Below are 24,107 nucleotides of genomic sequence, written 5' to 3'. Positions count from 1 at the left end.
CCCCTGAATGAGTTACTTAATTTTCCGATGCTCCAGGCAAATCTATAAGACTAAAATTGCAAAGAAGGTACTCATGAGTCATTTCTCACCTAGAGTTTATTACATTGATGAAATCACAGTTTCTGTCAATATTAGTGTGCATATGTTTATTATATCTACATATGCAGACTAACACATAGATACACTTATTCCTGTATTAGATATAGTGATACATAAAACTATTTTATGAGGTAGAAACTTTATGTGTAGTGGGAGTTTCAGAAGCATCTGCTGAAATTAATTGAATTTCTACCTAGGCTACAAACATTGATTCTTTCTTCAGACTCTATCTAGCAATATTTATAATTATTAATATTTTACTTTTCACTTTTTTTTCTCTGAGTCTGCAATTCTCAAAACAAAGTTTTATGCAGTGGAAGACCTGGTGGATGACTATTCTCATCTGTAGCATTCTGGAAGAAGAGGGATCATATCTTACATAATTTGACATTTCCAGCACATTGTGGCCTTGCAACAGATTTAGCACATTTGGAGGCTTTAAGAAATATCTGGTACATGAATGAATGACAATACCTTGCATATTTTTATAGAACTTTATAGTGTTTTGGGGGGGGGTGCCTTAATCTAATTTGATCTTCAAAATAACCCTACAAAAGGGATAAGGCAAGAATTTTGATGTTCATGTTATAAGCAAGGAAACAGCCTCAAGGAGTGAGTGACAGAGTAAGGACTCAAAACCAAGGTTTCTGATTGCAATTCCAATGCTGTTGATACTTTAACATAATAAAATAGACACACCCCTTTATCAAGAATGTAAGGAGTAGAAAGAATATCTTAACTAGAAATGTCTATTGAGTAATGATAAAGTTCTAGATGTGAGCTTCTGTCATTGTACTACATAGGCTTTGACCTTCCTAATCTCCCCTCTTGAAAGATGTCTCTTGATGACTCCTGAACCAAACATCTTCTCGGTGATTATCTATTATAGATTGTGAGCTTCAGATGGTAAATCATACCTGGATCCGAATCTGGACTCTTCCATGTATGAGTTATGAGATCTTGGGCAAAGTATTTAACCTTGATGAGCCCCACTCTTCTCACCTATAAGACAAAGATATTAATTCTTGAATTATTATTTCATAGGTTCCTTGAGAGAACATGATTTTGTAAACTTTGAATGTACTATTTAAAATTGAATTCAACGCAACAAGCATTTACATCAAAATTCCAGAATTACCATCTCATTCCCCCTATCTAATTCCTCTGTATCAGTTCTTCTTGTACCTCATATATATGATACTTAGTTTTTAACTTTTTCTATATGATTTTTTCTTTTAGAATCACATCATACATAGCTCGACTCCAATCTTATTTTTGAACCCAATTACTAATGATAACCCAGACATAGTTTATATTTCCATGTATAAAAAATAGTTTGTCCTTATTGAGTTCATTATAATTAGTATTTGATTTTTACCTTATATTTCTCATCGATCTTGTATGTCAAATTTTCTATCAAGTTCAGGTTTTTTACAAGAAAATTCTAAAATCTGGCAATTCATTGAATATCCATTCTTTTTTGTTCAGTATTATGCTTAACTTTACTGGGTATGATTTTTTTTTGGCCATATCCCCAGTTATTTTGCTCTTCAATACATAGTGTTCCAAGACCTGTGGTTTTTTTTTAATGTAGCTGCTTCCAAGTCTTGTGTGATTCTAATTGTGACTCTACTGTATTTGAATTTTCTTTCTTGATGCTTATATTTTCTCCTTGACCTGTGGGTTTTGAAATTTGGCTATTCCTTTAGGTTTTCCTCCTAGGATCTCTTTCAAGTGGGGATCAATGGATCCATTTCTACTTCCCCCCTTGTTCTAACACTTTGGGACAATTTTTAAAAATTATTTTTCATATTGTATCAAAATCCTTTTATTTGATCATAGCTTTCAGATAGTCTAATTATTATGTTTTCTTGAAAAACAAAAAGAAGAAAAGAAAAAAATATTTTGTCTTGTTGTGGAAGAAATCTGGAAAAGTTGGAGTTTTCTAATCTAATCTGCAGAATCTTCTGATACATTAATATTTAAACAATTTCCATTAGATTTCTTTTTACTAAAAAAATCCCTAAAAGCAATCTCATTCATATTATGAATCTTCTGCCTTATAAATGGGGTATCTTCTTTATACTGGGGCAAAATTCTGTATTGCAAACCACTTTCCTTTCTTTACTCCCTTCTCAAGCCTGCCCGAACACTGAATATAGACCAACCTATTGTTGCTATTCTCTAATAAATGTTGACAATATTGTCAACTCACAAAAGCACATACAGAGCTTTCTTGTTTTATTTTTAACCCTTCTCCCTACTAAGCAACACTTCCAAGGAGGATTTACCATTTTTTCCATGCACTTTCCCCCCTATACCCACCTCAATACATATACACGCTCACATACTTCCACCCCTTTCTTCCCCAGGACAATTTAATTTGTCAAAAGTAACTGCTGTGATTTTCAAAGTTCAGCTCCTGTTTGGACTAGAGTTACAAAGCCAGAATTTGTAATCACAAAGAGCTGTCACTCTGCAGGTCTGCGTGCACATTAACTATTAATGGAGAAATATTTAAAACTCACTTGCAAAGAAAAAACTCCAATTTTTCATTTCTCTGCAGATCAGAGGTAGCATTATTCTTGGGTTCAAGGAAGCTCAAAACTCCCCCACCTATCCCTTAAATTTTTAAAGATCAATTGACTTGAAATAACTTTGGCCAGCCTAATTTTTGCCTAACTTTTTCTTGCTGGTGCTGTTTTTCTCATGGTTTCTCTGTCATGTCCCTATCAGCCCATGCCTAGAAAGTCAGATTTTAACACTAACTTTTCTTCACCAAGTAAGGTACACAGGAGACAGTGCTTCTTTGTAAATACAGCTACTGTCCAAGCTATTCTTGAAGACCATGAGAGACCAGAGTATAAAGGATTCCTTCACTCCACAGCTACCATTGAACAATAGAGTATATTGTCATGGTATTACCAAGCTGAGTAAACTATTGAATTTTCATAAACAGCTCTGTGATCACTAAATTTTCAGGGCTGTATTTTTTTCTCACTGGTATAATGAGGATCTAGATTAGACCTTCTCAAGAAGGTCCTATGGAAAGTTATTGTCGAGCATTATTTTTTGATGTCAATTGGCTCAGTATTAAGCATATGACTTTGAACTAATAATTACATTCCTTATCTGTAAAATGGGCATCTGATTCAATTCCAGTAACTTCAATCATTTATTAAATTCCTACTATGGGTTAGACACTATGCAAGATTTGGGAATAAAATGACAAAAATGAAATACTCCTTTTCCTGAAAGAGCTTGCATTCCTGCATACTACTCTACAGCTTATCTGCATTGTGAGTTTATGAGAGAAAACTCTTTGAAACTTGGAAGTGTTATATAAAAATGTGGGGTTTTTTGTGATTGCTTCCTCTTTTTAGATGCTGTGATTCTGTATAGCCTATTTTAATTTTACCTTATAAATTGGTAGAATTCCTGACAATCGTACATTTAATTTTGAGGGACTTTTGGAGGAGATCTGCATGAAAGTAAAGGCAAATTGACTTGTTCTGTATAAGTGAGACAGTATGGATGAACCTGACATGGTGACGTAGGTTCTAAACCAACCTCTGGCATTTGCTATTTTTGTAATCATAAGCAATTCATTTAATTTTTCAGAGCCTCATTCTTTTTTTTTTTTATCCTAAAACCATTTATACATAATTTATTTTTTTATTAAAGCGTTTTATTTTTCAAAATATATGCATAGGTAATTCTGCAACATTAGCCCTTGCAAAATCTTGTATTCCAGTTTCTCCTCTTCTCCCAGCCCCTTCCCCTAGATGTCAAATAGTCCAATATATGTTAAACATGGTAGACACATATGTTAAATCTAATGTATGCATACATATTGGTACAATTATCTTGCTGTACAAGAAAAATCAAATCAAAGCAGAAAAAATGAAGAAAATAAAATGCAAGTAAACAACAAAAAGAGTAAGAATGCTATGTTGTAATCCACATTCAGTTCCCACAGTCCTCTCTCTGGGTGTAGATGGATCTCTTAATCACTAGATCATTGGAACTAGCATCAATCATCTCATTGTTGAGAAGAGCCACATCCATCAGAATTGATCATCATATAGTCTTCTTGTTGCCATGTACAACAATCTGCTGGTTCTGCTCATTTCACTCAGCATCAGTTCATGCAAGTCTCTCCAGGCCTCTCTGAAATCATCCTGTTGGTCATTTCTTATAGAATAATACTATTCCATAACATTTGTGTACCATAACTTATTCAATCATTCCCCAACTGATGGGCCTCCATTCAATTTCCAGTTTCTAGTCACTACAAAAAGAGCTGTCACAAACATTCTTGCACAGACAGGCCCTTTCCCTCCTTTAAGATCTCTTTGGGATATAAGCCCAGTAGTAACACTGCTGGATCAAAGGGTATGCACAGTTTGATAATTTTTTGGGCATAATTCCAAATTGTTCTCCAGAATGGCTGGATCTATTCACAATTCCACCAGCAATGCATCAGTGTCCCAGTTTTCCCACATCCCCTCCAACATTCATCATTATCTTTTTCTGTCATTTTAGCCAAACTGAGAGTGTGTAATGGTATCTCAAGAGTTGTCTTGATTTGCATTTCTCTCATCAATAGTGATTTGGAGCACCTTTTCATATGACCAGAAAAGGTTTCAATTTCTTCATCTGAAAGTTGTCTGTTCATATCCTCTGACCATTTATCAATTGGAGAATGAGCCTCATCTTTAAAATGAGAATAATAGTATCTTTATTATCTCCTTCCCAAGGTCATTGAGAGACTCAAGTTAAATACTCAAGTAAAATACTTTAGTTGTGAGGAGATACCATGACTACCTAAAGATAAACTTGAAGAATCATTTCTGAGATAATAGGGCAGGAGTGGGGAACCTTTTTTTTCTTCCAAAGGCCATTTGGATATTTATAACATCATTTGCAAGTCATACAAAATTATCAATTTAAAGAACTGAAACAGTGGGAATTGTCATCTGATGTTGTTTTGGCAGGGCTGGACCAAATAATTTTGTAGACTTTATACATCTCACTGGCTGGAAGTTCCCCATCCCTGCCATAGGGGATATAATACTCACCCATACTTCTCTCCCCACTCTCTCTTCATAAAGGCCCCTTATCAAATCTGAATGCCCCAATGGTCTGGAGCAAATTTGGTCTAGGGGGCTGGGAGTCAGCTTGAGTTGGTTCAACTATTCTCACATTAAACTATTCTCACATTCTTCAGCTATTTAAGTATCCTTTGGGTTGGCAACCTGGAGATAATTATATTTATTATATTTTAACTAATTAGTTTTATGGCTCATTCTACTTATCTTTCCGAGTTCAAATTTGACCTCAGACACTTAACTAGCTGTGTGTCTGGACAAGTCCCTTAACTCTGTCTCAGTTTCCTCATCTATAAAATGAACTAGAGAAAGAAATGACAAACTACTCTGGTATCTCTGCCAAGAAAACCCTAAATGGGGTCACTTAGAGTTGGGCAAGACTGAACAACAGTCATCATTTTATGTGTAAGCCTTTTCTCCTCCCAAAAGGATGTAGGAAGGATGTAGGAAATAGAGCAGGGCAGATGACAAAGGAGCCACCCTGATATCTGGGAGAAGAACCATGTCTTCTGGATTTTTCCTATTTTAACTAGTTATTCTTGTTAGCTAGATGCTAATCTCAAGTATTTCTATACTATAGGAAGCAGGTCAGTCCTAGTTATTATTCAGCCCTCCTATAACTTTGAGAAGTACTGACTTATTTAAATAGAAATGGTGCTTTGGGGGAAAAAAACCAGTAAAGAGGAAAAAAAGAAATGAGGTATATGTTAAATAAAAACATAGATGAGTTTTTTTTTTTTTTCAAACATCCCTCCCTAGTGGTTTAAAAAAAGAGTGGTAAAAGAAGTGTTTAAAAAAATACAGTGAATGGAAAACATGGAATCAAGAAAGAAAAAATGAGGCATGGTTGAACCTTCATTTTTGTAATTTTATAACTATTTGGTACTAAAATGCTATGATGGCCCTGAATTGATTGCAGAAAGCAGATAAATCTGATTGTCCTTATATTTTATCAATTCACAAGTTCCAGCTCCTTAAAATAAATGTGGTCCATTTTATCCTGGACTAGATTGATCTAACCAATTTCAGATGTAGCTGAAATCTTTCTGGTTGAACTCCAAGATTCTTGCCTTAGCCTCTCTCCCCTAATTCTCCAATAAGATTAAGCCTGATTTTACTATAGGTCATAGTAGCTAAGCTTAAATCCAAGAAGCCCATTAGCTTACTTTCAACCTCTTTTGCACAGATGGTACCTAGGATGCCAAATACATGTCAAAGAATTTAAATTGCCCTTATGCTGAAATTTGGGTATGGCTTTTTACATCTGTATCCTAAGCATTCAGACTAAAACAAATCCATATTTATTGAAGCTGGGGAAATAAAAATTAAAGTATTATACATAGAAAGTTAATGATAATTCCTTACATTTCCCCAGCAGATTAATTGTAAATTTTAATTGTAAGTTAGATTAGAACCCCATTAAAATTAGGATATGCTTGTTAAAATCATTATGATGTTGTGAATAAAATTAACAAGTCATGTTTTTATTTTTAAAAAGTAAAAGAAATGAAAATACTAGGCTCTCCTTTATTACTTAAAGATTTTTGTTATGATGGTATTGGTTGATAGTTTTATTTTAGCAAAGTTTCAAAGTTATTTAAGATAGTCATTATATATACATTTAATATTAAAGTGATGGTTTATTTCCCAAATGTTTTTCTATTATTGATTGATTGATTCATTCCTTCATTTAGTTGTTTACTTACATATTTATCCTATTAGCCAGAAAGCAGATGGGTCTTTTAGAAGGCAGCACTCCAAAATGGAGTGCTATGGGTGTGGAAGGCAGGATATAATGTCAGAGATACGATGTGCTGGTCAGTTTTGATGAACTTCCCACCACCTTCCCCTTATTCTTTGTCAAAAAGATTACTCTGTTGGAGAGAAAGGAAAAGGGGTATATTGGAAAATAAAGTGATGTGAGATCCATAAATATTGTTTAAAAGAAGAAAAAGAGGATAAAGCTTTTGAACAGTTTATGTAACATTGTTTAGGCTGAAAAATTCTCTACTCCCACTGAGGATTTTTAAAAAATATACACTGAGGAACTCATCTCCCATCCTCCACTACCGACAAAATAGTAAGAGTTGGAAGTTGGAAAGTGTATATGTAGAGGGATGCATGGGATGAAGGGAGCGAGGAAGAATGAAGTTGGGCAGCATTTTTTGGCTCTGGCTGGTGAGCTGCTGTCCTTGGGAAGGTACAGGGGGCATCCCCCCCCCTTTTGGATGGATGCTGCTGCTGCTACTCCTGCTACGGCTGCTGCATTATGGTTCTCTCTGGCTCAGCCTGCTATGGCCCACAGTGGATCAAACAAACCGTGTTAAAGTTTCCCTCATTTGCATCACTTCTAGACAGCCCTGTCGTACTCTTTGCTGACAGGAAATCACTGTCTTTGTCACCTTTTTTCAGGGCTCTCCTTTTGGCAGAGATGGGCCATGTGACCACGCTTAATCACAACAGCAGGGCTGGCTCGGAACTCAATGACATGTTTTCCTCAGCACTTCAATAAATGGGGGAGAAGAGTCAGTAGGAAATGACTACATTAATTTTAGAGTGAAAAGATAATTAACACTTGAAGGACTAATGCTACAACCTATGGAATTATTATTCAAATTAAACTTAATTTATTAAAAACTTGTGGAGACTACCTCCCCTAATGGAGCTGTTGGGGGAGAAAAAAAATGGAGCTTTGAATAGCACTCATGTGAATCTATGTAAAGAAATGTAGACAAGATATCTGTATATATGGGAGGATGGGAAGGGCGCCCAAACTATAGCAAGTAGTTGCTGGGTTGGAAAGAAGGGCCAAAAAAAAAAAAAAAAAAAAGTGAAACATTTGGGACTGGAGGTTAAAGTATGTAAAATGCTTACTTAGATAGTATGAATAGGATACGGGCAAACAAAAGCAGCAGTGTGCTCCTAGAAAACTGTGCCTAAAGGAGTTTCCTTAGCAACACAAATGCAGTTCCAAAAGTAGACAGAACTTTCCTCAGAAAACATACTATTAATAACAACCTTCCGGAACAACTTGGAACAATTTGACGACTTGGCAGTAATAATGCCAAGTGTTCTGCAAATTAATCTCGAACACATAACAGTTATGCTTCCCTTGCCCGTAATTCTCCTGGACTCTGAGACTTAGTCCTATTCTGGTTGTGGGGATGAATGTGAGAAGTCGTTCCAAGTGCTGAGAGAAAGAGAGACAGAGACAAAGAGAGAGACAGACAGAGAGACAGAGAAACAGAAACAAGAGACAGAGACAGAGAGACAGAGAGTCAGGCAGAGACAGAGACAGAGAGAGACAAAGACAGAGACAAAGAGACAGAAATAGAGGCAGCCAGAGACAGAGACATAGAGAGAGACACAAAGAGAAAGAGAGAGTGACAGAGAAAAAAGTCAGAGATAGAGACTTACAGAGAAAGAAAGATTTAAGGAAAGGAAAAAAAAAAAAAGGAAAGAACTGAAATAAGTAGAAGTGGCCTCTCATGATCAATGGCTGTGTTCTCCTTCCCATAACCTGTAGAAAAGATCAGTTTAATTAGATTAGCTTATTCCAGTTAAAACAACAGTTACATTCAATATTTTATTTCTACCTAGCTATTATCAGGGACAAAACTTTTGAAAGGGTTAAGGGTCTGAAAAGTACTGTTCTGTTGAGAACATCTTGAGGGCATTGGTTATATAAATGTAACACTTCACTAAAAATGTGCTGTGTTATTTTTAAATACATCATCATTTCTTGTCAGCCACAGAGAATAAACTAATCTCGGATCTACTTTTGCCAATGGGAATCATTTAAATTCTCCTGAAGGCTGTAAGTTTACCAGCCAGGAAAGGTAGAGTACTCTACTGCTTTGACCTTTCTCAAAGCCTTAGATCTAAAGGTTAAAAGTAATCAATATCTCATTGTGCTGCTTGGTTTCAGGGTAATAAGTAATAACCATCATGTTAAAATCTAAATGATTGCAGATAGCACTTAAGAGAGCTGACCCATTCAGGAACCATTTTTTCTTTCTTTCTTTCTTTCTTTCTTTCTTTCTTTCTTTCTTTCTTTCTTTCTTTCTTTCTTTCTTTCTTTCTTTCTTTCTTTCTTTCTTTTTCTTTCTGTCTCTCTTTCTTTTTTTCTTTCTCTTTCTCTCTTTCTCCCTCCCTTCCTTCCTCCTCTTTCTCTCTCTTTCTTTCTTCCTCAATCAGGACAGTCATTAGAATTTGCTAGTAAACTTTTAGGGGAAATCACAGAAGTCTGCAGCCTTTATCTTCTTGAAATATGACTTCTGGCTACAGATGGAAGGGTCTCCTGTGGTAAGTTGAAAGGTTGGGCTGCTCTGCTATTGAAATTTATAGATTCTTTCTCATGTCTATAAAATAAATTAGGGAAACATTTTAATTCTATACAACAAGAAGGTTTTGTTCATAGTCACCTTTGGGTCCTGAATTATTTGGTGCTGTGTATGTTATTCAGATCAGTGATTTCATAGAAGTAGTCCTTTACCTATTATTTAGTCCCACCTCTTTCTAAATAGGACTTCTCTTTAGCTGTTACATTGAAGTTTTGCCCAAGTGGTATGTAGATTGTACTGAAGCTAGATGGTATAGTTGATATAATACTGAGCTGGGAATCAGAAAAACTCATCTTCCTGAGTTCAAATCCAACCTAAGACACTTAACTAGTTGTGTGGTACTGGGCAAGTCACCTAATCCTGTTTACCTCAGTTCCTGATCTATAAAATGAACTGGAAAAGGAAATGACAAACCACTCCAGTCAATGAGGCAAGTCACAAAGAATCAGACACAACTCAACAACAATAACAATGAAGGCTGTGGGATTATATTTATTTAACTATGCCAATATGGGATATTTTGGTTAATATTTCTTAAAAGAAAGACTGATTTTGTCATTGACAAAAAGAACTTTATTTAAAATGTTAGATGTTAATAGCTTACCTCTAAAGATTAACACACACACACAAATATCAATATGATATAAAATTAGGTTCTTTCATTTTTCCTCATAATTCTTCCAATTTTTACAAATTATTTAGATTATATGTCATTCTTCTAAAAGGAAAAAAGGTAGAAGTAGAATGAATGCCTTCAAAAAGATCTTATCATTTAAAACCAAATCCCTTAGAACTCATAGGTAAATGTTGATGGGTAAGATAAATCTTATTGCTTTCACAAGCACCAATACCCATTTCCTTCTTACTTCTATTTCACTAAAAGCCTGGCCTTGAGTAAGCTTCATTAATTGGCTGCTCAGATCTGATTCTATTAATCATGAGATCTCAGAAGAAATTTTAGAACTCCAGCCTGATGTAGGACTCATATTTGAAAGGTCATCTTTCTTTCCCATATCTTCCCTCTTTTCTGGCCAAATGACTAAAATTCCACCAAGAAGAATCATTTCTTTTGGAATGCCAAAGTCTTTCAAGTCTCTTAAGAATAAATTGACAAATTGCAAATATCCTTAGAAGGCCTAAGTTCCAAGTCATTATCAAGTTATATGTGAATGTTTTTCAGTTCTTAATATCTAATTGAAAAAAGAGGGTGGGATGAGTAGGTATAGAATATAACATTGCTAGGAACAAAAAAAAAATTGGTGGTAGAATGCTTGTACAGGTAAGTGAGTATCAAAGACAAACTTAGTAGCCAAGAATCACGTAAGTCTAGATCTGTGGGATCTGTGGTCACCAAAGTCCAACTTTGTCATTTTATAGAAGAGGCAAATGAAGCTCACAAAGGTTAAGCAAACAAATAGCAAGAATTTATTAAATTCCCACCACATTCCTGGCACTATGCTAGGAGTCACTGAGGTTACCTAAGTCAAAAGCAAAATTGTCCTGCCCTAAAGAAGCTTGCATTTAAAAAAAAGTTTTTCCCCCTAAATACATGCAAAGTTTTCAACATTAACCTTTGCAAAACTCTGTGTTACAATTTTTTTCCCTCCTCAAAATAGCAAGCAATGTGATATATAGGTTAAAAATGTGCAATTCTTCTAAACATTTCCATATTCATTATATTGCACAAGAAAAATCAGATCAAAAGGGGGAAAAAACACAAGAAAGGGGGAAAAGCAGGCATGTAAACAAACAACAACTATAAAGGTGAAAATACTATGCTTTGATCTACATTTGGTTTCCATAGTTCCCTCTCTGGATATGGAAGGCTCTTTTATCCCAATTCTATTGGAATTGCCTCGAGTCACCTCCTTGTTGAAAAGAGCCAAGAAGCTTACATTCTATTAAGTGACTTGCTCAATGTCACTTGGTGAGTTATATAGCAAGTGACAAAACCAGAGTTTTAAGTCAGGTCAGTCATATCTTAGAGAATTTTCCTACTTTAAAATTTTGTTGAAGATTAGCCCTTATTACCAACATTCTTCCCATCCATATTCTACCCTCTAAACTGTCACTGGAATTCTGACTGGTATTTTTCTTTCTTTATTCATTCTTTTCTTGCTGGGATGAAAGGGAATGTATGGTGTGTGTTAGAAATAACTTCTGAAAAAACAAAAAAAACCACAAAAGACTTGGATTGATTCTTTAACCAGTCAGTCCTTGGTCTATGCTATAAAATCTTCCAAATTTGAACATGGGCTGCCCTAGGGAAATGTTGCCAGTTTGAGTCACATTGGGGGCTTCCTGTGTTTTGTCAGATTCAGGATAGCGATAGTTGAAATTTTTTTTTTTTTTTGAAGAAGAAAAACTAAAAGCAGCACAAACCTGGGAGAATTTGGCCTCATGGATCTTATTAATGCCAAGGGGAGTTGCCTAGAAAAGTCCCTATGGAATGCTGCTCTATATGAAATTCACTTGTAGAGAAATTCTTTGAGTTCTGTCAGGCAACCAATCTTAGCTTTTTTTGCAACAAGGACATTCCCAAGCAATAGATGATATTTCACATTTCTTTTAGGCATTTGTATAGCTCATGCATTCTAAAACCAGGCACTTCTGTGAAACTCTATCACTAACAAGGCACAATGGGGTAAGTTAAATGTGGAGCAGTGGTCTTGCAGCGTGGACATAAGAACAAGAAGCAAACAAAAAGTCAGCCATTCTAATCTTTTTTTAAGGTTGATCTCAATTTCACTTATAATTTTTTTTCACCAAACCAGTGGCCCCTATTTCTCCAGAAGCAGATCTCGAGACCCCTTTCTCTCATTTGAACCTCTTAGTTTAATTACTTTTCTTTGCAAGTTATTCCAAACATTTACAAAACTTTGCATGAAATTCTGCTTGACTTTTTAATTGCTCCTAATGTCATATCATTCTGTCATCCAAATTTGGGGTCTGGAAACTAATACAGTTTTCAGAAAGAATAGTATATATTTTCTTTTTTTTTTTATTAAGTATAGGAGGTATTTAATTTAAAACAAAATTTTATCAGCGTTGCATTTGGACAAGACCAGATTTCTTGGACTAGATACACTAGTAATCCCAAGACACTTAAATCATGCATATGTAAATATCTGCAAAAATTCCTCCACATACGCCAAGTTTTAGCCCTGAACACATTTTTATGTTTTAAACCTTGGCAGACTAGGCTTTGCTACCTTCATTACAAGAGTATTATCCCTTTAAATACCCACAAGTGTAATGAGCCAACTTACCCTGCCTGAAGCAGTAGTAACATGTTGGGGATAAGAGAAGAGCTCAGTTGTAAGCCTTTCATTAGTTATTAAGTATATAATTGTTAATGATGATGATAGTTTCTGGTCCAATTAAGATACATATATGTCATTTCCTTTTGAGATGAATCATAAACAACCATATCCCTTTTCAGTGGCTTGTATTCTTTTTAGTGGAAGAAACATTGCATATTATCAGGAGTTCAAAGCTAAGACTTATTCAATAATACATTAATTAACCCTGAATTATCCCAGCAAAATAGCATCATGTAGTTTTTCTCAAAGCAATGATTAAATCCCTATGCTATGAAAAATGGAATTTCAAAGGTCTTGATTTTACCTTACATTACAGAAACAAAAATTTGATTATTAGCTGAAAAATGAAAGTTCTGTAATGCCATTCCTTAGTAGTTGGGATACTCTAAATGGGGCTAGACATGAATAACGATTTCTAAGGTCAATAAGGGGAGTTTCTGAACTGAAATATACATGGTAGAATATAGTTACTATAAATCAAGATGATCAATGTTTGGTCTTCAATCACTCAAATCATACTCCAATGAATTTTTCCACACATATGTATTTGTATATTTCTGCATATAAATATCAGATAAACGAGGAAAACTCCCCCCCACTAAAAAGAATAGAATTATGTAGAGCCTTTATGAGCAATTGTATGTATATGCACATATATATTGTCTTATATATTCATATATAATTACATAGCTTATGAATGTCATACATAATTATGTATACCTGTATGTTTCATATATAATTTATGTGTTTGTAAATTACATATGTGTATACATGTATGTATCTGTGTGTTTCATACACAAATATACTCAGTTTATCTAATGAGGAAAAACTGGCTGGATTTTTATAGTAGTAGAGAAAATCAAATAAGTGTATTTATATAAGGTAAAAGACAGAGAGACAAGAGGAGGGAAAGAAGAAAGGGAGGACAGAAAAGAAAGGGAAAGAGGGAGGGGAGGAAGAAGAGAGAGAGAGAGTGAGATTCAGGAGAGAGAGGAGAGAGAAGGAGGTAAAGAAAGAGGGAGGGAGAGGAAAAAGACATGAAAGAAACAGAGAAAGAGGAAGAGACAGAGAGAAACAGAGAAAGAGAGAGCATGAGTGAGCTTCCATATTTGCAGGCTAACTAGTTCAGGATGTAAAAAAAAAGTCATATTTCATAGCTGTAATATCAGGAGGTTGAAATGTGACTTTGAAATTTCCTCCCACCCCCTCATTTTTAATAATAAATTTTACACTAGTCATAGTTTTTTATAACCCTCACATCTGGTCACTTTTAACATTATTTTACTTAAAGAGATTAATTGTGAGCTTTAATAATTTAAATAATTAAAGAAAAGGTTAAAGGATGTTATATTTAAAATTAGCATTTGAAAGATTTGTATTTGATTCCTTCCTCCCATTGTATCTACCCTTGTCCTCATTTTTGGTTCACCATCCTCATACTTTTTGTTCTTTTTTGTTCCAGTTTTCCTTGGCTCTCCACACTTACACTTGGTAGAGAGAATTATAGAGGTTTCAAAATGCATGAAGAACACCCTTCTATATATAATTTTCTTTCCTGTTCTTTATTCCCTTGTGTTACTGGGTATCACTACCCATTTTTGCAAGTCCAGTTTTCTTTACAAATCAACAGCAAAAATAAATGAAACTAAGACAGAGGAAAAAGAAAAAACACATAAATTCACTAAAAGCTAAAATGCAAATGAATCAATAATCTGGGGGTTTTCATATTTTTTCTAGATATTTCAATATTTCATAAACAAAATTAAGTTTGATCAAATGTTAACAATCCATATTATAAAGACAATTTCATGTGATGCTGCTCTTCCAATTATTAGTGGTGATGATGGGATGTTTAGAAACATTGTCCAAAAGTTGCTTTTTAAAAAAAATTATAAAGAATGTAGAGAACTCACCAAATAAACAAATAGATTTATGGGAATGACTAAGGTATTAATTTTTTTTATTTAAAGTGCTAAGATAGCATCCTGTGTAAATGTATTCATTAATCACTTGTCTAGACTGCATATACCTATCCTGTACCTTAGAAGAGTAACCGCAGTGGTTACTGGCCCAATACAAGCAACAGTGGGCCTCAATAAATATTTTAAAAATTGAATTAAATATAATGTTCTTAGCATCAGAGTCCCCTAGAGTACACCATAGAATGAACAAAATACACACTTCCATTGTCTTTTATATGGGGAAAAGATACTACTATTGGTCTGCTAGGATATGCATACATTTAAGATTGTTGTAAATACCTCCATGATAAAGAACCACAGAATGTACTGGTAGAGAGAACCTTAAGAGATAATTTTGTCCAACCCCATCATTTTATATGAAGCTGGATCCAGAAAGGAAAGTGATTCGCTTAAAGTCACACAGTAAAGAAATAGTTTTCTATCAGGTCTTTCAGACTTCCCTCAGTACTATATGAAAGCTCTATGAAAGAGTCATATATGTGCAATGGATCTGATATAAATGTTTAGGAATACTCAAAAAATAAGAGAAAGATCAATAAGCATTTATTAAGTAAAGCACCTACTAGGTTCCAGACCATGTACTAAGTGCTGAAGATACAAAGAAAGGTTTCAGAAAGACTTCTCAAGAAGCACCTAGTCTAATGGAGAACACAACATGCAAACAAGATATCTATATGGGAAAAAATGAAGATTAACCCAGAGAAGGCATTAGAGTTAAGGAAACAAATATTATCAAAAAGGAAAAAAATGTTATTAAAATAGTTTTCCTCCAGGAACAGTCAAAACATCTCCCTCATTAAATACTTTCTGTAAGAAAAAAAACTTTGTTGACATGTTACATTTTGGAGCTTGTGTTTTATAACTTTGGTTCATTGTTTTATATGTTGCAATTTTAAATATATTGCATTTATATCCTTTCTGTGCATCCTTTCATCTATTATATGAAAATTTATATGAAGTTGTTTTTAAACAAACACCAAAAAAAAAAAAAAATACTTGAGAAAGAAACATTTGACATTTTAAGGAAAAAGTAGAAGAAAGAAGATTAAAACCATTTCAAATAAAAATAGAAAGTGGTGATTATTAAAGAGGTGAGAGAAGGTGGTCATGAATATGTACTCAATGTTCTTTTGCAAAGTAAAAATCCTCCATAACAACAGATGGGTCAGGCTGATCACACTGAAGATTTGTCCATTAAGTTGCTAAATATAAAGTTTTGACTCATGAAGTAGATTTTTTTTTAAAAGGGGGAGTTATCAGTGTGTTCTGTGATCATAGGAGGATTTTTGTGATAGGAAAAAAAAGGGGGGAGTATATTTTTCAGCCTAACCATTTGCAGAATAATAGGAACAAAAATTATGGAATTTGAGTAATTTCCCAGTCACTTTGGTGTCTTCATTGATGAAGTAGTTAGAACCTGTTAGTTTTTGCTCTTGCACCAATATTTACATCGTTTTCTTTAATATGCTGAAATGCTATCAATATCATGCCCCATTTTTTTTAGGACAGAATTAAATAGTTAATTAGTTGATTTCACCACCAGGTGGCCTCCTCTGCTGTATTGTTCATTGTGTAGCCCAGCGGAAGTCATGAAGTCCAAATGACAATTTTCATTTCAATTTCAGTGGTTAATGTGTTATTATTACACCTTCTCCATGGTTCTGAAAATGAACTCTGAAGTTTCTATTGGGGACCCAAAAGGCAAAAATAATCATATCAGCCCCTTGTGTGGGGGAAAGGCCAGGGGCTCTAGAGCAAAGTGTGCAGGAGGTGGAATCAAGAGACCTAGGTTCATACACTCGCCCTGCTATTTGCTACCTGTATGACTTTGGACAAATCATTTAACCTTTGTGGGCTTCAGTTTTCTCAGCAGTGAAACAAGGGAGTTGGATTACATGACCTCTGTGAGTCTGTGACCCCTACTGCCTCTTCCTGCTCTAAATCTATGATTCTATAAACAGCTATAACATTTTTTTTCCCTTTTTCCTTTTTTTTTTTTTTTTTTTTTTTTTTTTTTTTTAAAGAAAACAAACACTTGGGTTAATGAATCGCATACAATTCCAAATATGCAAGTCCTTTCTGTGACAGCTTAATAGCTTTACTGGCAAAGCTGTTACACTATATCATTGATATTTCCTTTGACATTAGAAAAGAGGCTAAGGGAAAAAAATGTAACTGTTGTTCAGATGTCAATATATTAATGCCAAGTTCCCATGAGGTGAAAGAATGCATTTCATGCAGTGTTCATGGGCCTTAATTGACTTATTAAAGTTTAATTTATTAAAGTATATGGGCTGCCTCTTGAATTTTTCCTTGATTTTGCATTAAGCTGTGTGTCACTGCCAGGAAGGGCGTCTGTAGATTTGGTGAAAGAATAGAAGGTTGTTCCAATTACAAATGAAATTTCCATATAAAGTTATCAAGCAAAGACAGAATTTGTAGAAGTCAATTACAAATGCTAAAAGAAGATACTCATGGGTGAATATAAATTTACTGTGGGAAAAGCTTTAATGATAAACACCATTTTTCCCTTTTGGCCCCCATTCAATGGGAAGGGGGGTGTCAGAAAAGGAATTATTCCTTGACACTTCTATTGCCTCTGGAATAATTTTGTTCAAAGCCTATAAATAAGGACTCCCACAAATATCGAGGAAGAAAGAACTTTTGAATTGGATTAGGTAAGAATAACTAAAAAGGACTCTTCCTCAAAATAGCTGGCTTGAAGGAGCCTTAGACCCTTCAAGTCTATAGATAGAATCTTAGATAAATCAAGATCAGTTCCTCCAAATTAGGTTATTATCCTTTTCTTTAATCCTCTATTACCCTCTTCTTACAATTCACTGCAACTTTCATCAAATCTCTCCATTTCTTTGGATTTTAATTTGTCTATAAAGAAAAATTATGAACTAAAAGATTCTAGAAGGTCTCTTCCATTTCTACTATTCTAAATTATTTGACTATTTGTATAAAATAATAATATATTCTGATTAAAATATGTATTTTTGTTTTTTTTTACTTATACAAAAATAGATATTTATGTTCTTACCACTAGAATTTTGGTTTGTTTCTTTTACTTTTCATCAATACAGACTATGTGATAAAAGAACACTAGATTTAGTTAAAAGACCCAATTCAAGTCCAGGCTCTGTCAGTGAAACTTTAAGGAAATAACTTCCATGGGTCTCAGTTTTCTCATATATCACAAATGGGAATAATGATGTTTGCTGCCAAATTGTTGTCAGAACCAATGACATAAAGCTTTCCATACTATAAAATATTATGCAAAATCTTGGGGGAGGGTTCCATGACTGCCCACATGTGTATACATACATATAGAAGGGTTGTTGAGCATATAATTTTAATGATATAAGGATCTCCCTGTAAAAAAAATTCCCTCTGACCTATGAGATTCACAACCCTATTTAAAAGGCATTGATTGTTTAGGGATAATGAAGGTGTAAGTAGCCTTGGAATAGGACTTAAGCTTTTGTGCCTCAGAGGCCATTTTTCTATCTGTTATGCCATATTCCTCTCTCCTTTTCAACTTTTTTTATTAATTTATTAGCTGTACTTTTTGAACTTCCAATTAGACTTCTGACTTTTTATCCACTAATAGTTACACTGGCTAGTTGGATTCTTTCTCATTGAAATTTACTAAATAAATCATGAAAGTTCATTTTTCACTCCATTCTTTCACTCTTTTTGTTCCAGAGATTTTAACTTTCTAATCATCTTCCTAAAGAACATATATCATAATTGTACTAAAGCATTCAAAATTATATAACACAAAATATATGTTCCAAAATTTCATTTGAAATTCTATCATCCCATGTCTTTGGCAAACTTGTTTCCACTATTCTGCTTATATTGCAGTTGACATCTCACAGGTTTGTTTTTGAATTGTCACGTTCTATGTCATGACAAATATGGTTATAGGCATTTAATTGTCTATGAGAGAAGGACCAAGATGGTCCCTAGGGCATTCTGGTAAAGGATAGGTTCACATTTGAATTAAAAGTGTATCCTGGGAAATCCAGTGACAGGCAATCAGTGTAATTCCAAATTCCCTACTGGGTATTCTTCTCTGGAAAGTCATATGGTAGGAGGCAGATTTAGACTTGCCTAGGAAAAAAAATAATTTCAATCTTTTTATTATTGCAAAGTACACTGATTCCTGTCAATACATTTTTCAAAGCAAACAAAAGAATTTAAGGAACTTTCATCATTTCCTAGGTTTCTACATGTAAAACCTTGGTGCAACTTGAAATTCCTTCGTTGTCTCTTTTTTCTTATATGTTAAAAATTCATAAACATGATTCTAATGAAGCACATTCCTTTTCTTGGAAAACAAAGTATGCAATTTGATTTTTGATCTCTGGTTATATTATGCATATGCTATATGTGTCTATTTATTTAGATGAGAGAATCACAGATTTGGGGAATGTAGAGAAACTTTAGAAAATATCTAGTCCAATCTTCTTATCTTACAGATGAGTAAACTGAAGATCAGTAGAGATTAAGTGACTTGCTTAAAGTCGCTCATTTTGGGTTTGTTATTATTAATTTTTTTGTGTGTGAAGTAATTGGAATTAAGTGACTTGCCCAGGGTCATACAACTAGTAACTGCTAAGTGTCAGGCTGGATTTGAACTCAAGTCCTCCTGACTTCAGCACTGGTTCTCTATCTACTATACCATTTAGCTGCTTCAGGTCACACATTTTACATTTAAGATGGCAGAAGCAGAATTTGAATACAGATTCTCTGAAGATGTGGGATGAAATTTATACCAACTTAGATAGAGGATAGCCTGGATATTCTCATATGTGCCCTAGATTTTGGGGGAGAAAGTTTCAAAGAGTTCAAAGAAGCTATGTTGTATTTCATGATCTAAGTAAAGTAAAAGTCAGTCAAAGAAAAAAGATAATGCTTTTAACATTAATTAGTCAATTGAGGAAAAAGTAGGTGTTCTATCTAAAAAGTATGATGTAGCTGCACAGGTAGCTCTTGCCAAGTTTACACATACCCACATATGCAGGCATATTTATGTGTATGTATTTTCATATGGTATGTGTATATGTTAGATAAACAGAGAGAGATGAGATAGAAGTAAGGGAAGTAATTGGGGATAAAAATAAGATATAAAAAATGTATAAAAATGTCAAATAAATGCTTATAAAAATGTCAAAGCACTAAAATCCAAAAGTGAACCAAAACTTATGACAAAAGCTAAGAACAATGAAAGAGGGTTTTAAACAGTTTATTTTAAAATAGATTTTTTTTAACCTGTACCTCATTTCTAAATATTTCCTTCATACCTCTTCCATCTAACAAACTTTCCAAACTGGATTAAAAAAAAGAAAAACAACAAAACTTTTTAGCAGCTAAGAAGAAAATAAAAGAAGAGATAATAAGATTGATGGAATGATGATATGAGATGATAGAAAGGAGAATTTCTCAATTTTATTTCATTTCCATTTTTACCACCCAAAAGAACAATCTGAGAAGTATAGAATAAAGATGATCAATAAGAATTGGGGCCCAACATATGGGAGAAGAATAGGAGGACACTTTGCTGCCTTCAGTAAGTTCAAGCCATAAAGCTTAAATGTTCTGTGATATCTCAAAGTATTGCTAGAACTTGTATAAATTGCTGACCCATTTTTTTGATGATCATAGAATTTAAATCACAGCTATGAACGATGGCCACTAAAAAAGGAAAATTATTAATGAATATGTGTTTCTCATTTGTCTTTCATTTGACAGTTTCATAACAAAATGGATTGTCTTATCTACTCCACAGTATATTTGAACTTAGCTTTGATGACTCCAATTACATTGTCGTCCCCTCTTTGTCCTGGACAACTGTATCGCATTGCTCCTATACTGCCTATCTTTGAAAAACTGTGGTAAAAAGAAGAGGTAAATCAGAACTGGAGACTAGGAAATGTGTAATGTAGGCCAGTGGACTTGATTTACAGACAAATTTATGGCCTGCATTATCAGAACAATGATTTGTGAACATTTAGAAATCTAAGAAGTGACCACCAAGATCCAGATGAGTTCATTAAACATAGATAATGCCAGAATAAACTTTTTTTTTGGATGGTATTGCTTAACTTTCTAAAGGCTTCTCAGATTTGGAAGGAACCTCTGAGGCCATCTCCTCCATCTCCTCCCAGAACAAAATTCCTCTCTTTAACATCCCAAACATGTGTTTTATCCAAATCTCTGTTTTAAAGAACTCTAGAGATAAGAAAACCTACCAGCTATCTTTCAAGGAAGCTAGTTCTTTAGGATAGCTCTAATTGTTAGCAATATACCTCAAATAAAATGTAAGCTCCTTTAGGGTAGACATTTCTATTTTGTATTTATATCTCCATTACCTTATGCTAACTGGGTACTTAGTAAATACTCTGATTTGAACAGAATTACATTAAATTAAAACCTGTATCTACATGGTCTATCCCTAGCTCTCCTGTTTGCCCTTTGTCATTAGTATTGAATAATGAATTCAGAAGCCTGTGAATTTAGGCACAGACTGACTCATTGCTACCGGTGGTATATTTTCATGAGCAACTTTATTGTTCTTTTCTTTTCTTTCTTTCCTTCCTTCCTCCCTTTTCCCCTTCTTCCCTCTCCTTTCTTTTTCTTCTTTCCCTTTTTCCTTTCCTTCCCTTTCCTCGTGTACTGAATTGTATGAAACAGGAACTAGAAGATTGAGCAAAGGAAAATGCTACAGATATGAAATGAGACTTGAGAAAGGCCTTGAAGATTGTCAGGATTCAACAGGACAAATAGAACAGGGAGAATATTCCAAATGAGTAGATGACAATCGGTCTAGCAATTTCTTATGACTTTGAGATTAGCTTTATAAAGCAAAGGGTGAATATCAGGAAACAGATGGAAATAAATAGAAATAGTGATAATGCATATCCTCCTTAGAGGCTGCAAGTCAGTAAAATACAAGATCATTTAGTGGCAAAGAAATGTCCAGCCATATGGACACACAGATTGGCAGCATAACTAGCAATGAGAAAAGTTAAAATGTAATTTGTAATTTTTAATAATATTTTTCCAGTTACGTGTGAAGATAAATTTAAGCATTCTTTTTTAAAATTTATTTTTTTTATTATAGCTTTTACATACAAAACATATGTATGAGTAATTTTTCAACATTGACCCTTGCAAAACCTTCTATTTCAACTTTTCTCCTCCTTCCTTCTACCCCCTCGCCTAGATGGTAGGTAGTCTCATACATGTTAAATATCAACAAAAAAAAAAAGCTTTTGAGTTCCAAATTTTTCTCCCTTCCCTGATCCCTCCCTGAGATATCAAGCAATCTGATATAGTTTATACATGTGCAATCATGTATCATATATTTCCACATTAATCATGTTGTGAAAGAAGAAAGAAAAGAAAAGAAATTAAAGAAATTAAAAAAACAAAGAAGAAAATAGTATTCTTTAATCTACATTCAGACTCCATCAATTCTTCCTCTACATTTGGATAGTACTTTCTATCACTGAGTTTTTCTGAATTCTCTTGGATGATTATATTGCTGAGAAGAGCTAAGTCAGTCATTATTGATGAATGTGCAATATTGCTATTACAATATAAAAAGTTCTCCTGGTTTTGCTCACTTCACTCAGTAATAGTTCATGTAAGTCTTTCCAGGTTTTCTGAAATCCACCTGCTCATCACTTCTTATAGCATGATAGTATTTCATTACATTCATATGCCACAACTTATTCAGTCATTCCCCAGGTGATGGGCATCCCCTCAATTTCCAGTTCTGAGCTGCCACAAAAAGAGCTACTATAAACATTTTTGTACAAGTAATTTCCTTTTGTATGATTTATATGTTGTATTTCTATGCAGTGTTTAGGAAAAGGACTAGATATGTGATTTAACTGGTATAGGAAACTTCTTTTACCAATGCAGGCTAGCATCTTTTCTGTAATTGATAGTCTTAAAGAATTTTCTAGGGCACTGATAAATTTATAAAGCCATCACATGTCATAGGCAAGTTTTCCTGACTCTGAAACCAACTCTCTATCCATTGTACCAGAACATCTCTTTTATGTAATATTAGGATAACATTTTTGCTTTCATTTCACTCCCAAGATTTCTCAAGTGATAGAAAGTTGTTTGCCATCTATCCCAGTGATTAACAGTGGTCAGTTATTAAGCTTCCTATGTTTCAAAGAGACTTAGCATAAGGATTTTTTCTTCAAACTTGTTTCACTTTCTTATCATTGCCACTACTAAGATATAAACTTATCTTCCTAATGTAAATGTCTTACTTAATATTGTCTGTCTTTTTATGCTAATTTTCCTATAACCCAGTAAATGATTGGTAAGAGCTACTTCTCTCAGTATATCTATAAAATGTAAACAGTGACTTGCCAACCCTATAAAAGAAAAAAAAAAAGCCAACTCAATATGAAAAGGAAAGAATAGGATAATGTATTTGCCAAAAAGATGAATAGAAGGAAAACTAATTTTCTAAACTGTAGCTTTAAGCTTTCATAGGTTTGCATTACTATCAGACTATCCCAACTTGATGTGATCCCAATTTCTCTTTATCAACTTCAGATACTATAGCTCTAGTGCATTGTTTCTGATAATCCAAACAACATAAACCTTACAAGGAAAATAGCAGTCTTTCTTGTACATGAATAGCAGACCAGAAATATTTTTTATGCAGGTCAAATATATATAATGGTTTACTTTTAGTACTATTTCATAAATAGAAAAGACTCATATCTTGTTCCTCTCTTTAAAAAAAAGATCTCTGTTTTGCTTGCAAATACTATCTTCTTTTTTTCTTTTCTTTTCTTTTTTTACTTTGAGATTATTATCACTATAGAAAGCTGAGTTAGAATCTTATCACATTTACTTAAGTAGCTATGTGTCCATAAACAAGTCATAATCTATAAAAGTTTCCTTTTCTTCATTTGTAAAATGAGCAGAATAATACTTAGACAACCTACCCCATAGAATTATTACAAAGAAAGTGATTTTCAAATCTTAAATATGAACTAACATTATTATTTGATCCTCAGCTTATCCCTTGGAAATAGGCATTTAATAAATGCTGAATTAATGTTTTGGAATTCCTATTTTGTCCATATGGAGTAATTGATTTTGGAAAGTAAAATGATTTTATGGCACCCACTGAGCAAAATAAAAAAGAACAGAGTCAAATTTGCTTCTTCATTTTTTACTGTCTTATAATGCTTCCCCACT

The 24,107-nt window shown here is 33.8% G+C and overlaps 1 protein-coding gene and 1 long non-coding RNA gene across 5 annotated transcripts in view; one reads left to right on the top strand and one right to left on the bottom strand.

Moving 5' to 3' along the window:
- Nucleotides 1-24,107, top strand: part of AKAP6 (A-kinase anchoring protein 6) — a 560,862-nt gene that overhangs the window by 422,555 nt on the left and 114,200 nt on the right. The window lies entirely within an intron of this gene.
- Nucleotides 426-24,107, bottom strand: part of LOC116421560 — a 38,546-nt gene continuing 14,864 nt past the window's right edge. Inside the window, exons 2-3 of the long non-coding RNA XR_004231963.1 lie at nucleotides 6,917-7,084; nucleotides 426-1,101 (exon numbers count right to left, since the gene is read on the bottom strand). This is a non-coding gene — a long non-coding RNA (uncharacterized LOC116421560). The remainder of the gene's footprint in view (nucleotides 1,102-6,916; nucleotides 7,085-24,107) is intronic.

This window comes from Sarcophilus harrisii, chromosome 2, assembly GCF_902635505.1.
Source record: "Sarcophilus harrisii chromosome 2, mSarHar1.11, whole genome shotgun sequence".
Taxonomy (NCBI): Eukaryota; Metazoa; Chordata; class Mammalia; order Dasyuromorphia; family Dasyuridae; genus Sarcophilus; species Sarcophilus harrisii.
The sequence above is the reverse complement of the archived record's forward strand: the minus strand, read 5'-3'. Positions and strand labels throughout refer to the sequence as shown.